This window comes from Anomaloglossus baeobatrachus, unplaced genomic scaffold, assembly GCF_048569485.1.
Source record: "Anomaloglossus baeobatrachus isolate aAnoBae1 unplaced genomic scaffold, aAnoBae1.hap1 Scaffold_835, whole genome shotgun sequence".
NCBI lineage: Eukaryota > Metazoa > Chordata > Amphibia > Anura > Aromobatidae > Anomaloglossus > Anomaloglossus baeobatrachus.
Window position 1 is genome coordinate 1 of NW_027445223.1, and position 11498 is coordinate 11498.

The 11498-nt window shown below is 46.6% G+C and overlaps 9 non-coding genes across 9 annotated transcripts; all 9 read left to right on the forward strand.

Moving 5' to 3' along the window:
• The first annotated feature begins 447 nt into the window (after positions 1–447).
• On the forward strand, positions 448–638 carry LOC142288455 (U2 spliceosomal RNA). The gene has a single exon (XR_012749223.1). It is a non-coding gene; the product is annotated as a U2 spliceosomal RNA (small nuclear RNA).
• A 1117-nt stretch (positions 639–1755) lies between these two features.
• LOC142288467 (U2 spliceosomal RNA) lies at positions 1756–1946 on the forward strand. The gene has a single exon (XR_012749234.1). It is a non-coding gene; the product is annotated as a U2 spliceosomal RNA (small nuclear RNA).
• Positions 1947–3063: 1117 nt separating this feature from the next.
• LOC142288479 (U2 spliceosomal RNA) lies at positions 3064–3254 on the forward strand. Its single transcript, XR_012749245.1, has one exon. It is a non-coding gene; the product is annotated as a U2 spliceosomal RNA (small nuclear RNA).
• Positions 3255–4371: 1117 nt separating this feature from the next.
• LOC142288490 (U2 spliceosomal RNA) lies at positions 4372–4562 on the forward strand. Its single transcript, XR_012749256.1, has one exon. It is a non-coding gene; the product is annotated as a U2 spliceosomal RNA (small nuclear RNA).
• A 1117-nt stretch (positions 4563–5679) lies between these two features.
• On the forward strand, positions 5680–5870 carry LOC142288501 (U2 spliceosomal RNA). Its single transcript, XR_012749267.1, has one exon. It is a non-coding gene; the product is annotated as a U2 spliceosomal RNA (small nuclear RNA).
• A 1117-nt stretch (positions 5871–6987) lies between these two features.
• On the forward strand, positions 6988–7178 carry LOC142288456 (U2 spliceosomal RNA). Its single transcript, XR_012749224.1, has one exon. It is a non-coding gene; the product is annotated as a U2 spliceosomal RNA (small nuclear RNA).
• Positions 7179–8295: 1117 nt separating this feature from the next.
• On the forward strand, positions 8296–8486 carry LOC142288458 (U2 spliceosomal RNA). The gene has a single exon (XR_012749225.1). It is a non-coding gene; the product is annotated as a U2 spliceosomal RNA (small nuclear RNA).
• Positions 8487–9603: 1117 nt separating this feature from the next.
• LOC142288459 (U2 spliceosomal RNA) lies at positions 9604–9794 on the forward strand. Its single transcript, XR_012749226.1, has one exon. It is a non-coding gene; the product is annotated as a U2 spliceosomal RNA (small nuclear RNA).
• Positions 9795–10911: 1117 nt separating this feature from the next.
• Positions 10912–11102, forward strand: LOC142288460 (U2 spliceosomal RNA). Its single transcript, XR_012749227.1, has one exon. It is a non-coding gene; the product is annotated as a U2 spliceosomal RNA (small nuclear RNA).
• Positions 11103–11498: the final 396 nt, after the last annotated feature.

An 11498-nucleotide genomic window follows, 5' to 3' on the forward strand; every position in this document is an offset into this window, starting at 1 on the left:
GTGGTAGGGGGATGACAGGAGAAGGGAAGCGGGTGGTGAGAAAGGTACAGAGGGCAGGGTTTGGGGGCTGGGAAGGAAAGGGAAAAGATTAGGGTTTGGGGATGATGAAAGGGCTTTCTACGGGTAAGGATGGCAAAGGGTGGCAGTGACGGAAAGTCAGGCAACCTGTCCTGTCCGTCTTTTTGTATCGTGAATTGGAAAGACTGCAAGGGGGAGGGGAGTTGCTTGCGCCCTAAAGGAGGAGTTATTCAGATTCATTGCAGTGGGCGGCGGCTGCAAAACGCACCATTCTTCTTGTTTTTGCTCTGCAAAGCAGCCTTTTCAAGGGTTGGCTTGGGTGACAAAATGTCTTGTGTAGGCGTGGGTTTGTCTCCCTCTCGCTCTCTCTCCCTAAGATGTGTCCGGCATAGGCCAGGGTGCCACTCGAGGCCCAAACCAATTCTGGTTATCGCTTCTCGGCCTTTTGGCTAAGATCAAGTGTAGTATCTGTTCTTATCAGTTTAATATCTGATACGTCCCCTATCTGGGGACCATATATTAAATGGATTTTTAGAACAGGGAGATGGAAAAAGAGCTTGCTCTGTCCACTCCACGCATTGACCTGGTATTGCAGTACCTCCAGGAACGGTGCACCCCTTCTTAACCCAGTTTCCAAAAGCAGAACTCGATTCACCTGATTCATATTAGCCCGATTAGCGAATTGAAATGAATTTTTATCTAACACACTTTTTACTTGCTTTATTCATCCAAATAGCAAACTCATCACCACTCAACTTCACCAACTCTGCTATGTCCCGTGCAGTATCTTGTTGTCAGTCTAATCTAGATCATGTGTAATTGAATGGAATAGATCCCTTTTGGACAAAGTGGAGTCAGATGCTGCAGTGACCACAGGTGTGAGAGGATCTACAATTGGCATCTGGTGTTATCTCTCTGCTTCCACTCCAAATAAAGTTACCTGTTGTTACCTGAACGTCAAATACTAAGAATGGGCGGCCTATGAAAGAATTAGTACTTTCATTAAGTATACTAAACCGGCTAATTGGGAATAGACAAACTGTAAAAAGCCCTCTGAGAAAGCCCCTCTCTAACCTTTGATAGTAAGCTTTTCTGTAGCCTGCCTGTTGATGTATTTTCGGTTTGAACAGTGCACAACATGAAGAGACGGAACACTGGCGGCTTGTCACAATGCCCCCCGATGACATCACAATAGCGCTGCTGCCTAGAAAACAAGCTGCGCAGAAGAAGTTGTTCTTTGGGTGGGAGGGTGGGCTAGTGGAAGGAGGGGGCAATCTCTTTTTTTCCCGGGTGGTAGGGGGATGACAGGAGAAGGGAAGCGGGTGGTGAGAAAGGTACAGAGGGCAGGGTTTGGGGGCTGGGAAGGAAAGGGAAAAGATTAGGGTTTGGGGATGATGAAAGGGCTTTCTACGGGTAAGGATGGCAAAGGGTGGCAGTGACGGAAAGTCAGGCAACCTGTCCTGTCCGTCTTTTTGTATCGTGAATTGGAAAGACTGCAAGGGGGAGGGGAGTTGCTTGCGCCCTAAAGGAGGAGTTATTCAGATTCATTGCAGTGGGCGGCGGCTGCAAAACGCACCATTCTTCTTGTTTTTGCTCTGCAAAGCAGCCTTTTCAAGGGTTGGCTTGGGTGACAAAATGTCTTGTGTAGGCGTGGGTTTGTCTCCCTCTCGCTCTCTCTCCCTAAGATGTGTCCGGCATAGGCCAGGGTGCCACTCGAGGCCCAAACCAATTCTGGTTATCGCTTCTCGGCCTTTTGGCTAAGATCAAGTGTAGTATCTGTTCTTATCAGTTTAATATCTGATACGTCCCCTATCTGGGGACCATATATTAAATGGATTTTTAGAACAGGGAGATGGAAAAAGAGCTTGCTCTGTCCACTCCACGCATTGACCTGGTATTGCAGTACCTCCAGGAACGGTGCACCCCTTCTTAACCCAGTTTCCAAAAGCAGAACTCGATTCACCTGATTCATATTAGCCCGATTAGCGAATTGAAATGAATTTTTATCTAACACACTTTTTACTTGCTTTATTCATCCAAATAGCAAACTCATCACCACTCAACTTCACCAACTCTGCTATGTCCCGTGCAGTATCTTGTTGTCAGTCTAATCTAGATCATGTGTAATTGAATGGAATAGATCCCTTTTGGACAAAGTGGAGTCAGATGCTGCAGTGACCACAGGTGTGAGAGGATCTACAATTGGCATCTGGTGTTATCTCTCTGCTTCCACTCCAAATAAAGTTACCTGTTGTTACCTGAACGTCAAATACTAAGAATGGGCGGCCTATGAAAGAATTAGTACTTTCATTAAGTATACTAAACCGGCTAATTGGGAATAGACAAACTGTAAAAAGCCCTCTGAGAAAGCCCCTCTCTAACCTTTGTTAGTAAGCTTTTCTGTAGCCTGCCTGTTGATGTATTTTCGGTTTGAACAGTGCACAACATGAAGAGACGGAACACTGGCGGCTTGTCACAATGCCCCCCGATGACATCACAATAGCGCTGCTGCCTAGAAAACAAGCTGCGCAGAAGAAGTTGTTCTTTGGGTGGGAGGGTGGGCTAGTGGAAGGAGGGGGCAATCTCTTTTTTTCCCGGGTGGTAGGGGGATGACAGGAGAAGGGAAGCGGGTGGTGAGAAAGGTACAGAGGGCAGGGTTTGGGGGCTGGGAAGGAAAGGGAAAAGATTAGGGTTTGGGGATGATGAAAGGGCTTTCTACGGGTAAGGATGGCAAAGGGTGGCAGTGACGGAAAGTCAGGCAACCTGTCCTGTCCGTCTTTTTGTATCGTGAATTGGAAAGACTGCAAGGGGGAGGGGAGTTGCTTGCGCCCTAAAGGAGGAGTTATTCAGATTCATTGCAGTGGGCGGCGGCTGCAAAACGCACCATTCTTCTTGTTTTTGCTCTGCAAAGCAGCCTTTTCAAGGGTTGGCTTGGGTGACAAAATGTCTTGTGTAGGCGTGGGTTTGTCTCCCTCTCGCTCTCTCTCCCTAAGATGTGTCCGGCATAGGCCAGGGTGCCACTCGAGGCCCAAACCAATTCTGGTTATCGCTTCTCGGCCTTTTGGCTAAGATCAAGTGTAGTATCTGTTCTTATCAGTTTAATATCTGATACGTCCCCTATCTGGGGACCATATATTAAATGGATTTTTAGAACAGGGAGATGGAAAAAGAGCTTGCTCTGTCCACTCCACGCATTGACCTGGTATTGCAGTACCTCCAGGAACGGTGCACCCCTTCTTAACCCAGTTTCCAAAAGCAGAACTCGATTCACCTGATTCATATTAGCCCGATTAGCGAATTGAAATGAATTTTTATCTAACACACTTTTTACTTGCTTTATTCATCCAAATAGCAAACTCATCACCACTCAACTTCACCAACTCTGCTATGTCCCGTGCAGTATCTTGTTGTCAGTCTAATCTAGATCATGTGTAATTGAATGGAATAGATCCCTTTTGGACAAAGTGGAGTCAGATGCTGCAGTGACCACAGGTGTGAGAGGATCTACAATTGGCATCTGGTGTTATCTCTCTGCTTCCACTCCAAATAAAGTTACCTGTTGTTACCTGAACGTCAAATACTAAGAATGGGCGGCCTATGAAAGAATTAGTACTTTCATTAAGTATACTAAACCGGCTAATTGGGAATAGACAAACTGTAAAAAGCCCTCTGAGAAAGCCCCTCTCTAACCTTTGTTAGTAAGCTTTTCTGTAGCCTGCCTGTTGATGTATTTTCGGTTTGAACAGTGCACAACATGAAGAGACGGAACACTGGCGGCTTGTCACAATGCCCCCCGATGACATCACAATAGCGCTGCTGCCTAGAAAACAAGCTGCGCAGAAGAAGTTGTTCTTTGGGTGGGAGGGTGGGCTAGTGGAAGGAGGGGGCAATCTCTTTTTTTCCCGGGTGGTAGGGGGATGACAGGAGAAGGGAAGCGGGTGGTGAGAAAGGTACAGAGGGCAGGGTTTGGGGGCTGGGAAGGAAAGGGAAAAGATTAGGGTTTGGGGATGATGAAAGGGCTTTCTACGGGTAAGGATGGCAAAGGGTGGCAGTGACGGAAAGTCAGGCAACCTGTCCTGTCCGTCTTTTTGTATCGTGAATTGGAAAGACTGCAAGGGGGAGGGGAGTTGCTTGCGCCCTAAAGGAGGAGTTATTCAGATTCATTGCAGTGGGCGGCGGCTGCAAAACGCACCATTCTTCTTGTTTTTGCTCTGCAAAGCAGCCTTTTCAAGGGTTGGCTTGGGTGACAAAATGTCTTGTGTAGGCGTGGGTTTGTCTCCCTCTCGCTCTCTCTCCCTAAGATGTGTCCGGCATAGGCCAGGGTGCCACTCGAGGCCCAAACCAATTCTGGTTATCGCTTCTCGGCCTTTTGGCTAAGATCAAGTGTAGTATCTGTTCTTATCAGTTTAATATCTGATACGTCCCCTATCTGGGGACCATATATTAAATGGATTTTTAGAACAGGGAGATGGAAAAAGAGCTTGCTCTGTCCACTCCACGCATTGACCTGGTATTGCAGTACCTCCAGGAACGGTGCACCCCTTCTTAACCCAGTTTCCAAAAGCAGAACTCGATTCACCTGATTCATATTAGCCCGATTAGCGAATTGAAATGAATTTTTATCTAACACACTTTTTACTTGCTTTATTCATCCAAATAGCAAACTCATCACCACTCAACTTCACCAACTCTGCTATGTCCCGTGCAGTATCTTGTTGTCAGTCTAATCTAGATCATGTGTAATTGAATGGAATAGATCCCTTTTGGACAAAGTGGAGTCAGATGCTGCAGTGACCACAGGTGTGAGAGGATCTACAATTGGCATCTGGTGTTATCTCTCTGCTTCCACTCCAAATAAAGTTACCTGTTGTTACCTGAACGTCAAATACTAAAAATGGGCGGCCTATGAAAGAATTAGTACTTTCATTAAGTATACTAAACCGGCTAATTGGGAATAGACAAACTGTAAAAAGCCCTCTGAGAAAGCCCCTCTCTAACCTTTGTTAGTAAGCTTTTCTGTAGCCTGCCTGTTGATGTATTTTCGGTTTGAACAGTGCACAACATGAAGAGACGGAACACTGGCGGCTTGTCACAATGCCCCCCGATGACATCACAATAGCGCTGCTGCCTAGAAAACAAGCTGCGCAGAAGAAGTTGTTCTTTGGGTGGGAGGGTGGGCTAGTGGAAGGAGGGGGCAATCTCTTTTTTTCCCGGGTGGTAGGGGGATGACAGGAGAAGGGAAGCGGGTGGTGAGAAAGGTACAGAGGGCAGGGTTTGGGGGCTGGGAAGGAAAGGGAAAAGATTAGGGTTTGGGGATGATGAAAGGGCTTTCTACGGGTAAGGATGGCAAAGGGTGGCAGTGACGGAAAGTCAGGCAACCTGTCCTGTCCGTCTTTTTGTATCGTGAATTGGAAAGACTGCAAGGGGGAGGGGAGTTGCTTGCGCCCTAAAGGAGGAGTTATTCAGATTCATTGCAGTGGGCGGCGGCTGCAAAACGCACCATTCTTCTTGTTTTTGCTCTGCAAAGCAGCCTTTTCAAGGGTTGGCTTGGGTGACAAAATGTCTTGTGTAGGCGTGGGTTTGTCTCCCTCTCGCTCTCTCTCCCTAAGATGTGTCCGGCATAGGCCAGGGTGCCACTCGAGGCCCAAACCAATTCTGGTTATCGCTTCTCGGCCTTTTGGCTAAGATCAAGTGTAGTATCTGTTCTTATCAGTTTAATATCTGATACGTCCCCTATCTGGGGACCATATATTAAATGGATTTTTAGAACAGGGAGATGGAAAAAGAGCTTGCTCTGTCCACTCCACGCATTGACCTGGTATTGCAGTACCTCCAGGAACGGTGCACCCCTTCTTAACCCAGTTTCCAAAAGCAGAACTCGATTCACCTGATTCATATTAGCCCGATTAGCGAATTGAAATGAATTTTTATCTAACACACTTTTTACTTGCTTTATTCATCCAAATAGCAAACTCATCACCACTCAACTTCACCAACTCTGCTATGTCCCGTGCAGTATCTTGTTGTCAGTCTAATCTAGATCATGTGTAATTGAATGGAATAGATCCCTTTTGGACAAAGTGGAGTCAGATGCTGCAGTGACCACAGGTGTGAGAGGATCTACAATTGGCATCTGGTGTTATCTCTCTGCTTCCACTCCAAATAAAGTTACCTGTTGTTACCTGAACGTCAAATACTAAGAATGGGCGGCCTATGAAAGAATTAGTACTTTCATTAAGTATACTAAACCGGCTAATTGGGAATAGACAAACTGTAAAAAGCCCTCTGAGAAAGCCCCTCTCTAACCTTTGTTAGTAAGCTTTTCTGTAGCCTGCCTGTTGATGTATTTTCGGTTTGAACAGTGCACAACATGAAGAGACGGAACACTGGCGGCTTGTCACAATGCCCCCCGATGACATCACAATAGCGCTGCTGCCTAGAAAACAAGCTGCGCAGAAGAAGTTGTTCTTTGGGTGGGAGGGTGGGCTAGTGGAAGGAGGGGGCAATCTCTTTTTTTCCCGGGTGGTAGGGGGATGACAGGAGAAGGGAAGCGGGTGGTGAGAAAGGTACAGAGGGCAGGGTTTGGGGGCTGGGAAGGAAAGGGAAAAGATTAGGGTTTGGGGATGATGAAAGGGCTTTCTACGGGTAAGGATGGCAAAGGGTGGCAGTGACGGAAAGTCAGGCAACCTGTCCTGTCCGTCTTTTTGTATCGTGAATTGGAAAGACTGCAAGGGGGAGGGGAGTTGCTTGCGCCCTAAAGGAGGAGTTATTCAGATTCATTGCAGTGGGCGGCGGCTGCAAAACGCACCATTCTTCTTGTTTTTGCTCTGCAAAGCAGCCTTTTCAAGGGTTGGCTTGGGTGACAAAATGTCTTGTGTAGGCATGGGTTTGTCTCCCTCTCGCTCTCTCTCCCTAAGATGTGTCCGGCATAGGCCAGGGTGCCACTCGAGGCCCAAACCAATTCTGGTTATCGCTTCTCGGCCTTTTGGCTAAGATCAAGTGTAGTATCTGTTCTTATCAGTTTAATATCTGATACGTCCCCTATCTGGGGACCATATATTAAATGGATTTTTAGAACAGGGAGATGGAAAAAGAGCTTGCTCTGTCCACTCCACGCATTGACCTGGTATTGCAGTACCTCCAGGAACGGTGCACCCCTTCTTAACCCAGTTTCCAAAAGCAGAACTCGATTCACCTGATTCATATTAGCCCGATTAGCGAATTGAAATGAATTTTTATCTAACACACTTTTTACTTGCTTTATTCATCCAAATAGCAAACTCATCACCACTCAACTTCACCAACTCTGCTATGTCCCGTGCAGTATCTTGTTGTCAGTCTAATCTAGATCATGTGTAATTGAATGGAATAGATCCCTTTTGGACAAAGTGGAGTCAGATGCTGCAGTGACCACAGGTGTGAGAGGATCTACAATTGGCATCTGGTGTTATCTCTCTGCTTCCACTCCAAATAAAGTTACCTGTTGTTACCTGAACGTCAAATACTAAGAATGGGCGGCCTATGAAAGAATTAGTACTTTCATTAAGTATACTAAACCGGCTAATTGGGAATAGACAAACTGTAAAAAGCCCTCTGAGAAAGCCCCTCTCTAACCTTTGTTAGTAAGCTTTTCTGTAGCCTGCCTGTTGATGTATTTTCGGTTTGAACAGTGCACAACATGAAGAGACGGAACACTGGCGGCTTGTCACAATGCCCCCCGATGACATCACAATAGCGCTGCTGCCTAGAAAACAAGCTGCGCAGAAGAAGTTGTTCTTTGGGTGGGAGGGTGGGCTAGTGGAAGGAGGGGGCAATCTCTTTTTTTCCCGGGTGGTAGGGGGATGACAGGAGAAGGGAAGCGGGTGGTGAGAAAGGTACAGAGGGCAGGGTTTGGGGGCTGGGAAGGAAAGGGAAAAGATGAGGGTTTGGGGATGATGAAAGGGCTTTCTACGGGTAAGGATGGCAAAGGGTGGCAGTGACGGAAAGTCAGGCAACCTGTCCTGTCCGTCTTTTTGTATCGTGAATTGGAAAGACTGCAAGGGGGAGGGGAGTTGCTTGCGCCCTAAAGGAGGAGTTATTCAGATTCATTGCAGTGGGCGGCGGCTGCAAAACGCACCATTCTTCTTGTTTTTGCTCTGCAAAGCAGCCTTTTCAAGGGTTGGCTTGGGTGACAAAATGTCTTGTGTAGGCGTGGGTTTGTCTCCCTCTCGCTCTCTCTCCCTAAGATGTGTCCGGCATAGGCCAGGGTGCCACTCGAGGCCCAAACCAATTCTGGTTATCGCTTCTCGGCCTTTTGGCTAAGATCAAGTGTAGTATCTGTTCTTATCAGTTTAATATCTGATACGTCCCCTATCTGGGGACCATATATTAAATGGATTTTTAGAACAGGGAGATGGAAAAAGAGCTTGCTCTGTCCACTCCACGCATTGACCTGGTATTGCAGTACCTCCAGGAACGGTGCACCCCTTCTTAACCCAGTTTCCAAAAGCAGAACTCGATTCACCTGATTCATATTAGCCCGATTAGCGAATTGAAATGAATTTTTATCTAACACACTTTTTACTTGCTTTATTCATCCAAATAGCAAACTCATCACCACTCAACTTCACCAACTCTGCTATGTCCCGTGCAGTATCTTGTTGTCAGTCTAATCTAGATCATGTGTAATTGAATGGAATAGATCCCTTTTGGACAAAGTGGAGTCAGATGCTGCAGTGACCACAGGTGTGAGAGGATCTACAATTGGCATCTGGTGTTATCTCTCTGCTTCCACTCCAAATAAAGTTACCTGTTGTTACCTGAACGTCAAATACTAAGAATGGGCGGCCTATGAAAGAATTAGTACTTTCATTAAGTATACTAAACCGGCTAATTGGGAATAGACAAACTGTAAAAAGCCCTCTGAGAAAGCCCCTCTCTAACCTTTGTTAGTAAGCTTTTCTGTAGCCTGCCTGTTGATGTATTTTCGGTTTGAACAGTGCACAACATGAAGAGACGGAACACTGGCGGCTTGTCACAATGCCCCCCGATGACATCACAATAGCGCTGCTGCCTAGAAAACAAGCTGCGCAGAAGAAGTTGTTCTTTGGGTGGGAGGGTGGGCTAGTGGAAGGAGGGGGCAATCTCTTTTTTTCCCGGGTGGTAGGGGGATGACAGGAGAAGGGAAGCGGGTGGTGAGAAAGGTACAGAGGGCAGGGTTTGGGGGCTGGGAAGGAAAGGGAAAAGATTAGGGTTTGGGGATGATGAAAGGGCTTTCTACGGGTAAGGATGGCAAAGGGTGGCAGTGACGGAAAGTCAGGCAACCTGTCCTGTCCGTCTTTTTGTATCGTGAATTGGAAAGACTGCAAGGGGGAGGGGAGTTGCTTGCGCCCTAAAGGAGGAGTTATTCAGATTCATTGCAGTGGGCGGCGGCTGCAAAACGCACCATTCTTCTTGTTTTTGCTCTGCAAAGCAGCCTTTTCAAGGGTTGGCTTGGGTGACAAAATGTCTTGTGTAGGCGTGGGTTTGTCTCCCTCTCGCTCTCTCTCCCTAAGATGTGTCCGGCATAGGCCAGGGTGCCACTCGAGGCCCAAACCAATTCTGGTTATCGCTTCTCGGCCTTTTGGCTAAGATCAAGTGTAGTATCTGTTCTTATCAGTTTAATATCTGATACGTCCCCTATCTGGGGACCATATATTAAATGGATTTTTAGAACAGGGAGATGGAAAAAGAGCTTGCTCTGTCCACTCCACGCATTGACCTGGTATTGCAGTACCTCCAGGAACGGTGCACCCCTTCTTAACCCAGTTTCCAAAAGCAGAACTCGATTCACCTGATTCATATTAGCCCGATTAGCGAATTGAAATGAATTTTTATCTAACACACTTTTTACTTGCTTTATTCATCCAAATAGCAAACTCATCACCACTCAACTTCACCAACTCTGCTATGTCCCGTGCAGTATCTTGTTGTCAGTCTAATCTAGATCATGTGTAATTGAATGGAATAGATCCCTTTTGGACAAAGTGGAGTCAGATGCTGCAGTGACCACAGGTGTGAGAGGATCTACAATTGGCATCTGGTGTTATCTCTCTGCTTCCACTCCAAATAAAGTTACCTGTTGTTACCTGAACGTCAAATACTAAGAATGGGCGGCCTATGAAAGAATTAGTACTTTCATTAAGTATACTAAACCGGCTAATTGGGAATAGACAAACTGTAAAAAGCCCTCTGAGAAAGCCCCTCTCTAACCTTTGTTAGTAAGCTTTTCTGTAGCCTGCCTGTTGATGTATTTTCGGTTTGAACAGTGCACAACATGAAGAGACGGAACACTGGCGGCTTGTCACAATGCCCCCCGATGACATCACAATAGCGCTGCTGCCTAGAAAACAAGCTGCGCAGAAGAAGTTGTTCTTTGGGTGGGAGGGTGGGCTAGTGGAAGGAGGGGGCAATCTCTTTTTTTCCCGGGTGGTAGGGGGATGACAGGAGAAGGGAAGCGGGTGGTGAGAAAGGTACAGAGGGCAGGGTTTGGGGGCTGGGAAGGAAAGGGAAAAGATTAGGGTTTGGGGATGATGAAAGGGCTTTCTACGGGTAAGGATGGCAAAGGGTGGCAGTGACGGAAAGTCAGGCAACCTGTCCTGTCCGTCTTTTTGTATCGTGAATTGGAAAGACTGCAAGGGGGAGGGGAGTTGCTTGCGCCCTAAAGGAGGAGTTATTCAGATTCATTGCAGTGGGCGGCGGCTGCAAAACGCACCATTCTTCTTGTTTTTGCTCTGCAAAGCAGCCTTTTCAAGGGTTGGCTTGGGTGACAAAATGTCTTGTGTAGGCGTGGGTTTGTCTCCCTCTCGCTCTCTCTCCCTAAGATGTGTCCGGCATAGGCCAGGGTGCCACTCGAGGCCCAAACCAATTCTGGTTATCGCTTCTCGGCCTTTTGGCTAAGATCAAGTGTAGTATCTGTTCTTATCAGTTTAATATCTGATACGTCCCCTATCTGGGGACCATATATTAAATGGATTTTTAGAACAGGGAGATGGAAAAAGAGCTTGCTCTGTCCACTCCACGCATTGACCTGGTATTGCAGTACCTCCAGGAACGGTGCACCCCTTCTTAACCCAGTTTCCAAAAGCAGAACTCGATTCACCTGATTCATATTAGCCCGATTAGCGAATTGAAATGAATTTTTATCTAACACACTTTTTACTTGCTTTATTCATCCAAATAGCAAACTCATCACCACTCAACTTCACCAACTCTGCTATGTCCCGTGCAGTATCTTGTTGTCAGTCTAATCTAGATCATGTGTAATTGAATGGAATAGATCCCTTTTGGACAAAGTGGAGTCAGATGCTGCAGTGACCACAGGTGTGAGAGGATCTACAATTGGCATCTGGTGTTATCTCTCTGCTTCCACTCCAAATAAAGTTACCTGTTGTTACCTGAACGTCAAATACTAAGAATGGGCGGCCTATGAAAGAATTAGTACTTTCATTAAGTATACTAAA